We start from the raw sequence: 19,325 nt of genomic DNA, 5'->3' as shown, positions 1-19,325 counted from the left end.
AGTAGATATATCTAATGGTGGTTTTTATTTTCATTTATCTGATGATTAGTGACATTGATTATTTTTTCATACACTCGTCCATATTTATGTTTTCTTTTGAGAAATGAATAGACATTTCCCATTTTGATTGGGTCGTTTGTTTCCTTACTGTTAAATTTTTCAAGTTTTTATGTATTTCAATAGCCCCTTATTGAATGTTTGCAAACATTTTTTCCTATTCCAAAGGTTTTTTTCATTCAGTTGTTTGTCTCCTGGCTTACATTTATGTTTATGTTTCTGAAAGTCCCTTCTATCTTAACTATTCAAGGTCTTTGGTTTTTCAGGGGTTAAATTATCTACTTAATAATTATCTAATTTGTCTTTGTTATTTAGCATTTTTAGTGTAAGCTATAGTTATGCTAATTCTTCTATACCTAATTGACTCATTCCTTCACCCCAGAAGACACATACCGTTTTCATTCAAATTGGAAATGAAACAAATTGGAACACTATCAGCATTTTCCTCTTTATACATTTTAGCATTTAGAGTTATTTCTATGGTATAGCAGAAAATGTAATGGCATTACAATTTAAATGCAAAAGTAGGGTTTTGTTTTATTTTGGCAAAGATGAAAATAAGAAGCCAGGGACTATCACTATTTGAAAGTTGAGTTTTCACCTTGTCTGATGAAAAAAACTCGAAATACCTTTCAATATATGCTAATTAAATGGAATCTACAAAATGTTTCAGGAATAAAATAAAAAATCCTGTGTGTGGTTCCCTTTGATGCCATTTCATAATCATACCACAGAAAATATTATTTTAAAAGTGAGTCATATATCTGTATAAGATAATTGTAGGAAGGCAATGAAAAACAAGTGACGCAGCACTGTCTTAAAGTCTTACAGTAATAAGAAATAGAAATAGGAAATACATACAGTATATGTAGAGGAAAAATTATTAGGAATATGGAAATGATACTATTTTGCCAATTATTTCTTCATAATTGGAGAATATATTTTCTTTGGTGTATCTGCATTTTTCTGCAATTTAAAATGAACAGTTACAAAGCTGTAATTTGTTTTTTAAAAGAACCCCCATTAAGGAATCTAAGACCTATGAGTGCTTTGTTGACACAGAGTTAACTCAGGATACTTGAAATGATTTCAACAAAGGCACCTTATGCTATTTAAAGCAATTACTTGCTTGTTGCTATAGTGATTGCTAGAGGAGTATGCACATTTGCCTTGTAACTGCCTATGGGTCAAACAAAAGTCACAGATGTTTTTGATTTTCATTTCTAAAACTGTTAGAGCAAGCTTTTCACTAATAATTCTCAGATATAAATGTGCTACAAGCCTGTAGAGTTTAAAGGATGGACCTATGGTTGAAGTAGGTAGTAACCTTTTTAATACATTGCATACTTTAAATAGAAAACGTTAAAGAAGGAATATAATCCTGTCAGTGTAAAAATAAATTTGATGTAAGGTATTAATAAGTAAGTGATGGAAGGAAAACTAAAAGCACTTACTATGCTTATGATAATTAAGTATATCACTGGCTAATTTCTTTAAATGCTTTACGTTTTGTTCACAAAAAGTCAAATTCTGTAAGATATTTGAAGATTTATTCTGAGCAAAATACGAGTGACATTGTCCCCATGACACAGCTCCACGAGATTCTGAGACCATTGCCCAAGGTGGTTGGGCTACAGCTTTTTTTTTTTTTGAACTTTTAATATAGACATAAGACATCAGTCAATACATGTAATATGTACATTAATCAAATACGTGCAGAAAGTTGGGACAACTTGAAGTGGGTGGGGAGGGAACTTCCAGGTCATAGGTGAATTAAGATTTTTTTTTTTTTTTTGAGACAGAGTCTCTCCAGGTTGCCCACACTGGAGTGCAATGGCAAGGTCTTTGCTCACTGCACCCTCCTCCTGCTGGATTTAAGTGATTCTCCTGCCTCAGTCTCCAGAGTTGCTGGGATTACAGGTGCACGTCACCACGCCTGGCTAATTTTTTATATCTTCAGTAGAGACGGCTAATTTTTCGTATCTTTAGAGAGCCTCACCTTGTTGGCCAGGCTGGTCTCCAATTCCTGACTTCCTGATCTCCCAGCCTTGGTCTCCCAAAGTGCTGGGACTATAGGTGTGTGCCACCTTGCCCAGCGGAATTCAGTTTTCTAATTGGCAATTGGTTAAAAGAGTGTATCTAAAGATCTGGAATCAACAGAAGGAAGTGTTAAAATCAAGGGCTATAGAGACCCAGGTTTTATTATCCAGATGAAGCCTCCAGGTAGCAGGCTTCACAGAGAGACATTGTAAATACTTCTTTTCAGACTTTATAATGTGTCAGACTCTTTGTTAATTTCTCTAGATTAGTAAAAACACCTGAAAAAGGAAGGAAACTCTCTACAGAATGTAGATTTTCCCCCCACAAGAGACAGCTTTACAGGACCATTTAAAAATATGTCAAATAAATATATTTGGGGGTAACATATTAATACTTCAATTTCTTTCAGAACCTGCTGTCATGTAGGTATCTTATTGCTACAAAGAGTCTGTTCTGTCAGTCTTAAGGTTTCTGTTTTAATGTTAATGCTGGCCAGCTGTGCCCAAATTATTCCAGCAGAAGAAAGGGGTATGAGACATATCTGTCCACCTATTCCCATCATGGCCTTAACTAGTGTTGCTGGTTTGCTTTAGAATGCACTTGGCTGATGGCTGGGCGCGTTGGCTAATGCCTGTAATCCCAGTGCTTTGGGAGGCTGAGGTGTGCGAATCACTTGATGTCAGCAGTTTGAGACCAGCCTGTCCAATATGGTAGAACTCTGTCTCTACTAAAAATACAAAAATCAGCTGGGCATGGTGGCAGTTGCCTGTGGTCCCTGCTATTCAGAGGGCTGAGGCAGGAGAGTAGCTTAAACCCAGGAGGCAGAGGTTGCAGTGAGCCATGATTGCACCACTGCACTCTAGCCTGGGCAACAGAGCAAGACTCTGTCTCAAAAAAAAAAATGCACTTGGCTGAAAGAAGGGGTCTATTCAGTTGATCAAGGGTGCTTAGAATGCTATTTTTGGTTTCCAGTTTCCAGATTATTTTTCTGAACTGATTTGACACCCAGATAGGCAAAGTAATCAGATGTGCAGCAGCAGCAACTAAGTCTCCTCAAATCAAATACTCCTTCTGCCCCTCACATCTACAATTGCTTGTTGGATTCCTCTGACATTTAAAAAGGTACACTCCAACCCTTTATTTCTTTTATTCACCTAAAATCAGATAAATTTAAATCAATGTATTAGGAAGTTACTGCATATACATATATTTAAATTATATGTTATTTTTCAAATTCAAAATATATTTGTAGTTGCCTAAAAATAGAAAACAAAAGTGTGATGCTACTCTAGAATGGCTTTTCTGCTAAGCACTTGAGAAATTTCTGTTTCTGTATGTTTTGAGTAATTACTATTAGAAGTAAAAGAAGTATTAAAACAAAGATTTCATATGTTGTAGGAAGGAGTTAGGAGTGTATATTGGATATTTTCTGTTTGTAAATTTGAAACCACATGAAGAGTCAGCTACCTTCTGAAAAGTTTTATTTTCTATGAATTTAACCATAAAACCAGAGGAAAAGGAAATAAAAATTTATGAATGGGCAGAAGTTTCTCCCAGAATATAAAAAGGTGTATAATTGCCGTAGAAAGAATTGGTCACATCATTGATTAGCATTGCCTTTCCTCAGCCATGTCACACTTAATCTTCCTCCTGTGGAAGTGGATGGAGGGGCTGCTTATTATTAAAATTGTGATGGAAAAAGAAACGTGACTCAAAAATCCACTAAAATATTGAGAAACATGGATGAATTCTATAGTATTGGTTGCATTGTTTTACAAGTAATTATAGCAGTACCATTGGCATCTTCCAGGAACATGTCAGTTTTTGTTTCTTCACTTGAGATCCTTTGCTTATGATATGGTGAGGCAGAGTAGAGGTCAGGTTTTAAATATTGAGTGCATGAGTGTCTAAGTGTGAGAATCTGCTTCGAGGGAATATTAGCATGGGTATCCCGAACAACTAAGTGTAAGGTGATATTTCTGCCTTTGAAGGGTAGGTTTGGTAGCTGTCGAGTACCAAGTACGTGGTCAGAAGTAAGAACCTTATTTGATAAAATGAATGAGGTGATTTGAGTGCTTCTCCTCTAATGATCATATATTAAGAAGGTTGACCACTGTAGGTGCTCTTTCCCTGGATCCCGTATTACCTGAATTCTAGCTGAGTCAGCCTCTAGAAACTGGCAACAGTAGGGAGAAAGAAACTCAGGTATTTCTCCTCTTACTCCACCTTAGCAGCTATTCTTTGTTTTTTTTTTTTTTTTGAGATGGAGTTTCGCTCTTGTTACCCAGGCTGGAGTGCAGTGGCATGATCTCAGTTCACCACAGCCTCCGCCTCCTGGTTTCAAGCAATTCTCCTGCCTCAGCCTCCCGAGTAGCTGGGACTACAGGCACAGGAGCAGCTATTCATAAAGTGGCTACATGTCCGCCATGTCTCCAACTCCCACAAAACTGGCCCACTGTGACTCAGCTCTCTTCAGGGACTGGTGCTGCTTCAGATAACACCACATTTTCCTTTCTCTCTCCATTCTAGGAGGGGTAGATGGTTTCCTGAAACTGCTAATATATAGATTCTTTTACTCCATCCTCATTGGTCCTCAGCACCTTTTTTTTACCATCTTAACCAAATCTTTGATCTGAATTTACTTAGCTGCAATGCTTATTTTCCCTAGTTGTGCCTTGGCTGAAATAGTCAAAGTGCAACTACATTCGCTATTGAACCTATTTATGTAAACGTATTCCAAATTGTATTCTCTCAGCAAGTGTACAGATTAAAAAGTAAAATTCTCAAATCAAAGGGAAGGCTGTGGTTTTGTCTCAGAAACCCAAATGGCAGTAAGAGTTACAGGACTGGTGAACCATTCAAAACAATTCAACCTATTAAGCATTGGGAGTTAACAGTATTTTAAACACAGTTTCATATATAATAATTCCTAGGACATATGTTTTGTACATTCATTACAGCTATGAATAAGAAATTAAGTAATCTGAATCTCTGTAAGAGATTATGTGCTTACCAAGGAAAATGTAGCATTTTAGAGCAGGGAGTATAAAGTTTGAATACTAAGCCTACAACTTTCTCCTTGTGACACCTTAGCTCTCTTAGTCTCTCTAGACTTTAGTTTTCATATGAATATAAGCGGGATAATACTCACAGGATAGGAAAGTGATAACTTATTTTATTCTCTGGACCTCAAAGTCTAATAACTAGCATGTAAGTGAAGTGGATTTAAGTTTCCAAAATTCTTGATTACAAATGTTTATTTACAAATAATATTTTGTAAAGTTTTTTAGTGCTCTTCATTAATACAACTAGAATGCATTAATTGTATTAATTTTACTAGCAAACATTTTATAATAGAGCCTTTAAGCCATTTTCAGAGGTAGCAACATTTTAAATAAAACATAATCTGAATTTATAATACCACAAATATCTTTTGAATTTAAAATTTTAAGAATATTTGTAGTTCCAAGGAAAATTTGTCCAATTATATTTTTTCTATAAATAAAATTATTATAAATCTAGGAAAAAGTAAATTTCTTTAGTTAACTATAAAATAGGCAAATCTGTCTGAAATAAATAAGCCGTTAAGAAAATTGGCCTGCATTTTAATACTGTTTTTTAAAGTCTGTTTTTTCCATAATTTATTATGAATGCTATTTCATGATTCTTTTCTCATCTCTGATGATTTAGATGATCTCAAGCAGTCCAAGGGGAAAATGAAACTTAAAAAGCTCCAGATATTATCATAACTTATAATTCTTCTTTGAAACTTAAAGCTCTAAATTAATGGCAATAGAAAATAATAAATTACCTGTTCTTTGTGGTGATGTATCAGGTGCTGGACTTCAGAGGACAAGGACTGGTGAAAGCCAATACCTACTCAAACATGGAAATTATGTGACTCAATTATAGAGCTACACAATGGCATTTCCTTTTAAACTAAGACATTAATTTCCTAGGACATAGAGTTACTTGTACATAGTATATTTATTTGTTTTGGTATATAATTGCAAATGCAGGAGTTTCTTGGTAAGATTGAAAATAAGAAATGAAACAAATCTTGCATTAGAACCTCTTCTAAAATGTGCAGTAAAATCATTCTTAAGTAAATTGCTCTGTGATCCCTATTATCATATGCCTCCTTAAAAATATAGTTGCTAGCTTTTCTTTTATGAAGGATGTTCATCTAGCCTATTTGTTAGGTGTCTGATGTGTGTGAATAGTCCACATCAGATTATTAATTAATTATTTTTGGTCATTTTTATATATGTTCCTTTATAATCATACTTTATTTATCCTAAATGTAAAATTGAACACTGCTTTAAAGTCAATTTTAGAATGGCAAAGGGGACAAGGCTCAAAAACCTACTTTCACAATAACTGTAGACCAAATCAAGTTAACAAGAGTATCTGGCAATAAATCTTAGGGACCCCAAATTCCCACTAAACTGTATGTCTTCTCTATCCAAAAGCTTCATATTCAGGTAAATGCTAGTGTTTATGTCTCAGCTAATAAACAATATAATTGAGAGGTTTTCCTCCCTAAGGAAAGAAGTATATAAGCTATGTGTACTAGTAATACTAGAAATTCTAAATAGGCAGAATAATAATTTGGTAAGCATGAAACACAGTTCTCAAGTACATTTTGTTAGATGATGTTTACATAGATTAAGTCATAAAGGTGACTGTGACAGCAATATTAATGTAATAATATAAATGAATAAAACGTCTTTGAGCGAGACAGCTATTTTTCTTTCTTGATGGAAAACTGAACATGTTGATTTGCTCATCAAAATTCAAAGGTGGACTATTTTATTATTTTTGACAACTAATATTCAGAGCTTTTGATTTCTCTTTATCTTTGCATTTTAACAAACTGTGAGGTCAGGTTCAAAACAATATATATTATACAGATACAAAAGTAATGACAGTTTTTAAAACGGTGTGTGACTAAATAAATATAAATGATGAACTACATTTTTAAATGCAAAGGTCTGTCTGAGAGCCCTTCCCCATTTAGTATCTTGTTTCTGACTGTATAAAATGAAAGCAGGAAGGCCGGGCAAGGTGGCTCATGCCTGTAATCCAAGCATTTTGGAGGCCAAGGTTGGTGGATCACCTGAGGTCGGGAGTTCAAGACCACCTTGACCAACATGGTGAAACCCCGTCTTTAAAAAAAAAAAAAAAAAAAAAAGGAAATAAAAAAAATAAAATTAAAGCAGGACAGTTCTCTAGATAATATGAAAAATTTTGTAACTACAAAACACCTCCATGTGTAGGACCATTTTTCATCCTCACAAATCTGTGCAAAGTAGGAAACGCAGACATTTTTAATACCCATTTACAAATGTATAAATTATGCCTCAGCAGGATGAAGTAAGCCACATGATAATAAATAGCAGAAATGAAAAAAGAACCTTTTCTGAAATAACAATGGAAAATAGGAAGGTTAATGACAATGTCGAAAGAATAGAAAACAAATACGAAAGGGAATGGAAAGTATACACTAGTAATATGTGAAGAAAGAATAGAAAATATGGTGTGTTTGAGGCTTCTGAAAACAAAATGAAACAGAGAGGAAAGAATTCCTAATTGACAAATCAGAAATATGAGTTAAGAGCACAATAGTAGTGGGATACAGTTTGGAGAGATAGATGATCGTTCTTTTCCCTAAGCAAATAAGTAGGAGAAAGAAGTAAACTTAGAAAATCTCAAGATTATCCTTTTGTTGGCTAAGAAGATTTATTTACTTTTTTAATGCTGCTGGGACCTATGATAGGAATAATGAAAACAAGTATCTTTTCTTGAAAATGAGGTATTTCCAAATACAAAACATAGCTGCCCTTAAGTACGGGTGCCATGAAAACTATGAAGATAACTTAATAAGAAGCCTGATCTGACCCCTCCAGAGTCTCTCCAGAGTCCAAAGACAGCTCTGGCCAGTCATTGATGGAGTGGAGAGTATACCCTCGGTCAAGACCAGAATCTGTAAGATTTATTAAGGCTTGACCAATGGGCAAAACTAATTCGATGTTTAGACATTTTATTTCCAAGAAATGAAGATGAACTCAGGATTATTCCAATTAATGCAGATATATAGAAAAGACATATGGGAAGTTAAAGAAAAATAAACTCAACATCCATGAATCAACAGATGAGTTTCAAGGTCAGTGCAGCTCTGGGAATAATTTTCTTAGTAGAAGGCATCTCTTGATTCTCTGCTTTCCTGTTAATTCTCTTTGAATCACATTAACTTCCCAAATCAGAAGATATTATTGTCATAGCACATTGCCATGTACTATAAAATTGTCATGTCAGGACACTTCAATTACATATTAGAAGAACCTGTAGGCCAGGCATCGTGGCTGATGCCTGTAATCCCAGTATTATGGGAGGCCCAGACAGACGAATCACCTGAGGTCAGGAGTTCTCAACCAGTCTAGCCAACATGGCAAAACCCTGTCTTTACTAAAAATACAAAAATTACCCAGGTGTGGTGGTGCATGCCTGTGATCCCAGCTGCTTGGGGGGCTGAGGCAGGAGAATCACTTGAACCCAGGAAGCAGAGATTGCAGTGAGCTGAGATCATGCCACTGTATTCTGGCCTGGGTGACAGACCTAGACTCCATCTCAGAAGAGAAGAAAGGAAGGAAGAAAAGGAAGGAAGGAAGGGGGGAGAGAGAAAAGAGAGAGAAGGAGAAACCTATAGATGGACTTCAGTATCAATTTCTATTGGCTTTATCATATATCAGTGAGGGTGGCGCTACAAAGCACAATAGATAATGTATAAATAATCACCTCACGTTGTTCCTCTGAACAAGTGGCTGTTAGCACGGTTTCCTGAAGAGAAAACTTTGAGATTGGCAGGGTGAAGGTGAGACTCATAGGTCCTGCTCAGGTTTGGTGCACTACTTGAGCAGTCAAGCCAAAAAAGGATGTAAAACAGAAGCTGAAACCTGGGATTGAGGTTGCAATAAAAATTCTCCCCACAGGATTTAAAGTTGCTTCCTCAGCTGCAGGCAGCTGACAGCAGCTTTTTATCTGGAAAAGATTTTGCCTGATATTTTCTCAGACTCCGGAAAATCATTCAACTTGTCAGTGAAGCTGAAAAGACAAGCTCTTTGATATGTAGCAGCAGTTTGGAAATGGTTCCTCTCTATTCAGCTGTCAGGATAGGAGGAAACTTTCAACAAATATCATCACAAAAGATATTTCAGGACACAATTATTTTAGAAGTTTAAGACAAAAATGCTTCCAAGGCCAAAGACATTATTAGAGTCTGAACTGTCTAGGGAATTGAAGGGCATCAGAAGCATTGGGCACTTTTTGCTCACCTGTTTTACTAGTGTGAATGAGGCATGCATGTTAGTTGGAAAGAAATATAGTAGAGAGGCGAAACTCAATAGGTTTCATCAGTGTCTTACATGCCAATTCAAAGCAAATGGCAGTGGTTTCTTAGAGGTCTCCCTTGAGAAAATATCTATACCCTTGCATGGCAAAGGGTGCTTATGAACCAGCATCAGTGTCACCTTGGGCTCACCCGAGACCCACCAAATGAGAATCTGCTTTTTTGTTTTGTATTTTTGTTTTCTTTAAGACAGGGTCTCACTCAGTTGCCTAAGTTGAAGTGCAATGGTACAATCACCCCAACAGCATCAACCTCCCAGGCTCAAGCTGTCCTTCCACTTCAGCCTTCCGAGTAACAGGTCATACAGATGTGCACCGCCAACCACAAATGATTATTTTATTTTTATTTTTGTAGAAACAGGGTATTGCTATGTTGCCCAGGCTGGTGTAAAACTCCTGTTCTCAAGCTATCCTCCTGCCTGGGGCTCCCAAAATGCTTATATTACGGACGGGAGCCACTGTGCCCCACTAAGACTCTACTTTTAAAACCTGTGGTTAAACACATACAACATGTACTAACTTAATTTTTAAGTATGACATTCTGTAGTGTTAAGTATAATTATAATGTCATGCAGCCAGTCTCCAAAATTTTTTCATCTTGCAAAACTGAAAATCTATACCCATTAAACAACAACTGCGACATGCACAGAACTTGAGGACAATATGCTAAGTGAGACAAGCCAGTCACAAAAGACAATCACTGTATGATTCCACTTATATGACAGTCTGTGTTGTAATGATTCTCAGGTAATTCATTTGAACACGAGCACTAATTTAGAGCACATCTGGGCTCAGCAGGCATGAGCATCATAAAAGGTTAGCAGCACAATTACTAGATATGTTATTTCTGGTAATGTAGAAAGAACATGGCTTTTTGTTCAAATGGATCAGTTTTATAATACTAGTTCTATTGCTTACTAGCCATTTGTTAACGGGAATTTCTTTAGGTTGTCTAAGCCTCATTTTAAAACATCTGTAATATGGTTATAATTAAAACCCATTATAGATATTTTTCATGATAGTTAAGGAGATGCATGCTGAGCATTTATTGCAGTCCTTGGATACAGTAAGTGTACTTAGTAAATAATTTATTAGTATTGTTATCTGGGTGAAAAATACTATCACCACTGGCCTTTCAAGTATATTCTTTACTATAGCAGGATAATGAGTCCTTGAAGTTTACAAAATCTCAACCTAATAGAAGGAATAATCTCAAGCTTACAGAATATGATTTAAGGGCCTGGATATTATGAAAAGCAAAACACTTTACAGTTCTGAATAACCTTGAAAGCCATTTTATAAAAGACTAAATACATATACCTTACCAATTATAGAATTTTCCTATTTCTGGCTCCAGAAAGAAAATATCAATGATCAATTCAGGAATCTATTACAATTATTCAAAGTTATTCAACTTTAATTATCAATAGATTGTAAGTAATGTATTTTTCTCCTAAGGAATAATAAACTAATTTGTCTAAATCATTTATCCCTGGAAACAAAAATTTGATAACCATTATGTATTATATCATCGTACCTCAAGCTTAAATGAAAGTTTGGTTCCATTAGACCATATTATCATAAGCACCAGCCAAAATTTTTATCTTTTCTTTATCCTCATAAATCTGATGCTGGATTTTTTCTATATCCTTTTGCCAAAGTTTCCTGAATAATTTTTTATGCACCCTAGATATACACTTAGTAGCTTGTTTAATGTTTTCATCTGTGGTGTAGACATTTATTAAACATCTTATCCTGTGTGACTAAAGCCAATATTTTAGCCAGAATTGTGCCTGGGATCTCTTACTCAATGACAAAATATATTCCTCAAACATTCAATGAAAATATGTTCTCATTCATAGTTAGCTCAAATTCCATTCACTTTATAAATAAAAAACACATTTAAAAAAAAAATGTTACCCCAGAGGTGGTAGCAATATAAAGTCAAAAATGAAACAATGAGTCTATCACAAATAGGAATGAAACTTCCTGTTTGTGATAGACTCCTTGGTTAAGAGGGTTAAGAACAAGAAAAGAAAGTTAAAATAACAAAATTATTAGAAAAACTTCGGAACAACTAAGCACTCATCATGTGGTCTCTAAAAAATACTTAGGTTTATCCTACAAAAGAGATTATGCATTAAATCGAAGTCCAGTGAGTAACTTTGAGCAGCTATAAAAGGCAAAGTTAAATATTATGGTAATACATTTTGAGAGAAAAGCCATTTGAATAAAAATATATGCTTTACTGCCAAAGAAATAGGAGTCAACAAAATGGAAGTTTAAACTGCCACTTTTAATTTATTTATTTTTTTATTATTATTTTTTTTTATACTATGCCATATACTTTTTTTTTTTTAATTTGTTATTGGATTTTAGGTTTTGGGGTACATGAGCAGAGCATACAAGACAGTTGCGTAGGAACACACATGACAGTGTGCTTTTCTTTCCTTCTCCCCTTCACCCACATTTGGCATTTCTCCCCTTCACCCACATTTGGCATTTCTCCCCAGGCTATCCCTCCCCACCTCCCCCTCCCACTGGCCCTCCCTTTTTCCCCCCAATAGACCCCAGTGTTTAGTACTCCCCTTTCTGTGTCCATGTGTTCTCATTTTTCATCACCCGCCTATGAGTGAGAATATGTGGTGTTTCATTTTCTGTTCTTGTGTCAGTTTGCTGCGGATGACGTTCTCCAGATTCATCCATGTCCCTACAAACGACACTCATCATTTCTGATTGCTGCATAATATTCCATGGTATATATGTGCCACATTTTTCCAATCCAGTCTATTATCAATGGGCATTTGGGTTGATTCCAGGTCTTTGCTATTGTAAACAGTGCTGCAATGAACATTCGTGTACATGTGTCCTTATAGTAGAACAATTTATAGTCGTTTGGATATATACCCAGTAATGGGATTACTGGGTCAAATGGAATTTCTATTTCTAAGGCCTTGAGGAATCGCCACACTGTCTTGCACAATGGTTGAACTAATTTACACTCCCACCAACAGTGTAAAAGTGTTCCTTTTTGTCCACATCCTCTCCAGCATCTGTTGTCTCCAGATTTTTTAATGATCGCCATTCTAACTGGCGTGAGATGGTATCTCAATGTGGTTTTGATTTGCATCTCTCTGATGACCAGTGACGATGAGCATTTTTTCATGTGATTGTTGGCCTCATATATGTCTTTCATAAAGTGTCTGTTCATATCCTTTGCCCACTTTTGATTGGGCTTGTTTGTTTTTTTCCTGTAAATCCGTTTGAGTTCTTTGTAAATTCTGGATATCAGCCCTTTGTCAGATGGGTAAACTGCAAAAATTTTTTTCCTATTCTGTTGGTTGCCGATCCACTCTAGTGACTGTTTCTTTTGCCGTGCAGAAGCTGTGGAGTTTCATTAGGTCCCATTTGTCTATTTTGGCTTTTGTTGCCAATGCTTTTGGTGTTTTGTTCATGAAGTCCTTGCCTACTCCTATGTCCTGGATAGTTTTGCCTAGATTTCCTTCTAGGGTTTTTATGGTGCCAGGTCTTATGTTTAAGTCTTTAATCCATCTGGAGTTAATTTTAGTGTAAGGTGTCAGGAAGGGGTCCAGTTTCTGCTTTCTGCACATGGCTAGCCAGTTTTCCCAACACCATTTGTTAAACAGGGAATCCTTTCCCCCTTGCTTGTTTTTGTCAGGTTTATCAAAGATTGTATAGTGGTAGATATGTTGTGTTGCCTCTGGTGCCTCTGTTTTGTTCCATTGGTCTATATCTCTGTTTTGGTACCAGTACCATGCTGTTTTGATTACTGTAGCCTTGTAGTATAGTTTGAAATCCGGTAGTGTGATGCCCCCCGCTGTGTTCTTTTTGCTTAGAATTGACTTGGCTATGCGGGCTCTGTTTTGGTTCCATATGAAGTTCATGGTGGTTTTTTCCAGTTCTGTGAAGAAAGTCAATGGTAGCTTGATGGGGATAGCGTTGATTCTGTAAATTACTTTGGGCAGTATAGCCATTTTCACGATGTTAATTCTTCCTAACCATGAACATGGAATGTTTCTCCATCTGTTTGTGTCCTCTCTGATTTCGTTGAGCAGTGGTTTGTAGTTCTCCTTGAAGAGGTCCCTTACGTTCCTTGTGAGTTGTATTCCAAGGTATTTTATTCTTTTTGTAGCAATTGCGAATGGCAGTTCGTTCTTGATTTGGCTTTCTTTAAGTCTGTTATTGGTGTAGACGAATGCTTGTGATTTTTGCACATTGATTTTATATCCTGAGACTTTGCTGAAGTTGCTTATCAGTTTCAGGAGTTTTTGGGCTGAGGTCATGGGGTCTTCTAGGTATACTATCATGTCGTCTGCAAAGAGAGACAATTTGGCTTCCTCCTTTCCTATTTGAATATTCTTTATTTCTTTTTCTTGCCTGATTGCTCTGGCTAGAACTCCAGAACTATACTGAATAGGAGTGGTGAGAGAGGGCATTCTTGTCTAGTGCCAGATTTCAAAGGGAATGCTTCCAGTTTTTGCCCATTCAGTATGATATTGGCTGTTGGTTTGTCATAAATAGCTTTTATTACTTTGAGATACGTTCCATCGATACCGAGTTTATTGAGGGTTTTTAGCATAAAGGGCTGTCGAATTTTGTCAAATGCCTTCTCTGCGTCAATTGAGATAATCATGTGGTTTTTGTTTTTGGTTCTGTTTATGTGGTGAATTACGTTGATAGACTTGCGTATGTTGAACCAGCCTTGCATCCCCGGGATGAATCCCACTTGATCATGGTGAATAAGTTTTTTGATTTGCTGTTGCATTCGGCTTGCCAATATTTTATTGAAGATTTTTGCATCTATGTTCATCATGGATATTGGCCTGAAGTTTTCTTTTCTTTTTGGGTCTCTGCCGGGTTTTGGTATCAGAATGATGTTGGTCTCATAAAATGATTTGGGAAGTATTCCCTCTTTTTGGATTGTTTGAAATAGTTTTAGAAGAAATGGTACCAGTTCCTTTTTGTGTGTCTGGTAGATTTCGGCTGTGAACCCGACTGGACCTGGGCTTTTTTTGTGTGGTAGGCTCTTAATTGCTGCCTCAACTTCTGACCTTGTTGTTGGTCTATTCATAGTTTCAACTTCCTCCTGGTTTAGGCTTGGGAGGATGCAGGAGTCCAGGAATTTATCCATTTCTTCCATGTTTACTAGTTTATGTGCATAGAGTTGTTTGTAATATTCTCTGATGATGGTTTGAATTTCTGTGGAATCTGTGGTGATTTCCCCTTTATCATTTTTTATTGCATCTATTTGGTTGTTCTCTCTTTTCTTCTTAATCAATCTGGCTAGCGGTCTGTCTATTTTGTTGATCTTTTCAAAAAACCAGCTCTTGGATTTATTGATTTTTTGAAGGGTTTTTCGTGTCTCAATCTCCTTCAGTTCAGCTCTGATCTTAGTTATTTCTTGTCTTCTGCTGGGTTTTGAGTTTTTTTGATCTTGCTCCTCTAGCTCTTTCAATTTTGACGATAGGGTGTCAATTTTGGATCTCTCCATTCTCCTCATATGGGCACTTATTGCTATATACTTTCCTCTAGAGACTGCTTTAAATGTGTCCCAGAGGTTCTGGCATGTTGTGTCTTCGTTCTCATTGGTTTCGAAGAACTTCTTTATTTCTGACTTCATTTCATTGTTTACCCAGTCAACATTCAAGAGCCAGTTGTTCAGTTTCCATGAAGCTGTGTGGTTCTGGGTTTCTGTATTCTGAGTTCTAACTTGATTGCACTATGGTCTGAGAGGCTGTTTGCTATGATTTCAGTTGTTTTGCATTTGTTGAGCAGTGCTTTACTTCCAATTATGTGGTCAGTTTTTGAGTAGGTGTGATGTGGTGCTGAGAAGAATGTATATTCTGTGGATTTGGGGTGGAGAGTTCTGTAAATGTCTATCAGGTTTGCTTGCTCCAGGTCTGAGTTCAAGCCCTGGATATCCTTGTTGATTTTCTGTCTGGTTGATCTGTCTAATATTGACAGTGGAGTGTTGAAGTCTCCCACCATTATTGTGTGGGAGTCTAAGTCTCTTTGTAAGTCATTAAGAACTTGCCTTATGTATCTGGGTGCTCCTGTATTGGGTCCATATATGTTTAGGATCGTTAGCTCTTCTTGTTGTATCGATCCTTTTACCATTATGTAATGGCCTTCTTTGTCTCTTTTGATCTTTGTTGCTTTAAAGTCTATTTTATCAGAGATGAGAATTGCAACTCCTGCTTTTTTTTTCTCTCCATTTGCTTGGTAAATCTTCCTCCATCCCTTTATTTTGAGCCTTTGTGTATCCTTGCATGTGAGATGGGTTTCCTGGATACAGCACACTGATGGGTTTTGGGTTTTTATCCAATTTGCCAGTCTGTGTCTTTTGATTGGTGCATTTAGTCCATTTACATTTAGGGTTAATATTGTTATGTGTGAATTTGATACTGCCATTTTGATGCTAAGTGGCTGTTTTGCCTGTTAGTTGTTGTAGATTCTTCATTATGTTGATGCTCTTTAGCATTTAGTGTGATTTTGGAATGGCTGGTACTGGTTGTTCCTTTCTATGTGTAGTGCCTCTTTTAGGAGCTCTTGTAAAGCAGGCCTGGTGGTGAGAAAATCTCTGAGTACTTGCTTGTTCGCAAAGGATTTTATTTTTCCTTCACTTCTGAAGCTCAGTTTGGCTGGATATGAAATTCTGGGTTGAAAGTTCTTTTCTTTAAGAATGTTGAATATTGGCCCCCACTCTCTTCTGGCTTGTAGTGTTTCTGCCGAGAGATCTGCTGTGAGTCTGATGGGCTTCCCTTTGTTGGTAACTCGACCTTTCTCTCTGGCTGCCCTTAGTATTTTCTCCTTTATTTCAACCTTGTTGAATCTGACGATTATGTGCCTTGGGGTTGCTCTTCTTGCAGAATATCTTTGTGGTGTTCTCTGTATTTCCTGCAATTGAGTGTTGGCCTGTCTTGCTAGGTGGGGGAAGTTTTCCTGGATGATGTCCTGAAGAGTATTTTCCAGCTTGGATTCATTCTCTTCATCCCCTTCTGGTACACCTATCAAACGTAGGTTAGGTCTTTTCACGTAGTCCCACATTTCTTGGAGACTTTGTTCATTCCTTTTTCCGCTTTTTTCTCTAATCTTGGTTTCTCGTTTAATTTCATTGAGTTGGTCTTCGACTTCAGATATTCTTTCTTCTGCTTGGTCAATTCGGCTATTGAAACTTGTGCATGCTTCGCGAAGTTCTTGTATTGTGTTTTTCAGCTCCTTTAATTCATTCATATTCCTCTCTAAGTTATCCATTCTTGTTATCATTTCCTCATATCTTTTTTTAAGTTCCTTAGTTTCTTTGCATTGATTTAATACATGTTCTTTTAGCTCACAAAAGTTTCTCATTATCCACCTTCTGAAGTCTAATTCCGTCATTTCATCACAGTCTTTCTCCGTCCAGCTTTGTTCCCTTGCTGGTGAGGAGTTTTGGTCCTTTCTAGGAGGTGAGATGTTCTGGTTTCGGGTGTTTTCCTCCTTTTTTCGCTGGTTTCTTCCCATCTTTGTGGGTTTATCCGCTTGTCATCTGCGTAGTTGCTGACTTTTCATTTGGGTCTCTCTTTGCGGATTCAACAAGAGCTCCAATCCTGGGTTGTTCTCACAGCGCCATCTTGAGTCCTCCCCCTTATTTTTATTTTTTATTTTAAGTTCAGGTTTAATGGGTAATGTGCCGACGTTGTAACAAGGTTAATGGGTGGCACATCTCACCCAAGCGTGTGAACACCCAATCATTATGTTCATGAATTACAAAAGGATCAAAACTGCCACGTTTTTAAGAGTCATAATGTATTTATTTATCCGTGTGTTAAAATAAATTTTACAAAGAGACATATAAATTTAGCTCTGATACATAAACAAGTGTATATTAATTGAGGAAAAAAGACTCTTGGACAAAATAACCTATTAAATTAAAAATGTAACCTGCTTGGCTAAAGAGTTACACTTATTTACCAAAAAGTTAAATTTTTGTGTATGTAAATATATATATATATATGTACAGGTCTTCAGCCAAGGACATTGCATGACATTTACTTTATAAGCCAAATGGTAAATGCTATGTATTTTTCTTTTATTAAAATTTTTCTTCTATTTGTAGAGATCCATATGAATGGTTCCATTCACTTTTCAAACAATTAGGATGTAGCCCTATGCATTTATGCATTACCCAGATTTGATGGAGAAAATATAAAGATTAATTTGGAAAAATGGTAGATTTTTAAATAAAAAACCAGTGCATATGTTGGTGATATGCAGACATTTCAGAATGTTACAGTTATTTATTTTGGTACTCAAATGCACCGACTCAACTCAAGAGGTTCAGTGTTGAACCCTGTAATAAAGATTACCTATAATTCTCATTATAATGTTGTGAAGTTACCATCACTGAATAAATGACTTATTCTGGAGTTCCTGCTGGTTACAGTTTATTAGGAAGTTATTTTTTATTTTCCCTTTTTGTTCCCTTTGTTTTACTTGATTTTTAATTTCATTTGTTTTCCTGAAGCAGGTAACAGAATGGCAGATAAAATAAGTTTATTCATACAGATTAATAAACTATTTATCATTAGTTAATAGTTTTTATCAAAAATATATGAATAAAAATCCTAGAATTTGCTTTTTCATGATTTTAGCATATTTTAATTATATATAAATAAATGCTAAAATTATACTTAATAACATATGGCTGATATATTAGAAAATAAACTTCTTTAAAATTTGTGTTCTCATCAGTGAGTTTAATGAAACAATGAATTAAAAATAAAACTAAGCCTTAAAGAAGTTGTAAAATGATTAAAATAATAATAATACAAGAGCTAGGCTAAGGTTAAGATAGTATTTTATATCAATGTTGTTGAACTTTTTCTTTTAATTTATTTACTATGCTTTAAGTTCTGGGGTACATGGGCAGATTGTGCAGGTTTGTTATGTAGGTTACACATGCCCTGTTGGTGGTTTGCTGCATCCATTACCCTGTCATCTACATTAGGTATTTCTCCTAATGCTGTCCCTCCCATTTCCCCCCACCCCCTGCTATTCCTGTCCTATCCCCTCAAACAGGACCAGCTCTGTGATGTTCTACTCCCTGTATTCATAGCTTCTCATTGTTCAATACCCACTTATGCGGTTTTGATTTTCTGTTCTTGTGTCAGTTTGCTGAGAATGATGGTTTTCTGTGTCATACATGTCCCTGCAAAGGACATGAACTCATCCTTTTTTATGGCTAAATAGTATTTCATGGTGTATATGTGCCACATTTTTTTAATCCAGTCTATAATGATGGGCATTTGGGTCAGTTCCAAGTCTTTGCTATTGTGAACAGTGCCACAATAAACATACGTGTGCATATGTCTTTATAACAGAATGATTTATAATCCTTTGGGTATATATTCACTAATGGGATTGCTGGGTCAAATGGTATTTCTATTTCTAGGTCCTTGAGGAATTACCACAGTGTCTTCCACAGTGGTTGAATTACTTTACACTCTCACCAACAGTATAGAAGTGTTCCTATTTCTCCACATCCTCTCCAGCATCTGTTGTCTCCATATTTTTTAATAATGACCATTCTAATTTGCATGAGATGGTATCTCAATGTGGTTTTTAATTGCATTTCTCTAATGACCAATGATAATGAGTATTTTTTCATGTTTGTTGGCTGCATAAATGTCTTCTTTTGAAAGTGTCTGTTCATATCCTTTGCCCACTTTTTGATGAGTTGTTTTTTTCTTATAAATTTGTTTAAGTTCTCCATAGAGTTTGGAGAGATTTGATAGATAGCAAAAATTTGTCAGATTGATAGA

General features: G+C 36.1%; 1 protein-coding gene and 1 non-coding gene across 2 annotated transcripts in view; one reads left to right on the top strand and one right to left on the bottom strand.

Moving 5' to 3' along the window:
• EYS (EGF-like photoreceptor maintenance factor) overlaps nucleotides 1-19,325 on the top strand; it is a 1,911,700-nt gene that overhangs the window by 1,035,591 nt on the left and 856,784 nt on the right. The gene's annotated exons all lie outside the window — the stretch shown is intronic.
• LOC144582417 (small nucleolar RNA U13) lies at nucleotides 17,177-17,280 on the bottom strand. Its single transcript, XR_013535000.1, has one exon. It is a non-coding gene; the product is annotated as a small nucleolar RNA U13 (small nucleolar RNA).

The sequence above is a fragment of the Callithrix jacchus genome, chromosome 4 (assembly GCF_049354715.1).
Source record: "Callithrix jacchus isolate 240 chromosome 4, calJac240_pri, whole genome shotgun sequence".
In the NCBI taxonomy this organism is placed as follows: Eukaryota; Metazoa; Chordata; class Mammalia; order Primates; family Cebidae; genus Callithrix; species Callithrix jacchus.
The sequence above is the reverse complement of the archived record's forward strand: the minus strand, read 5'-3'. Positions and strand labels throughout refer to the sequence as shown.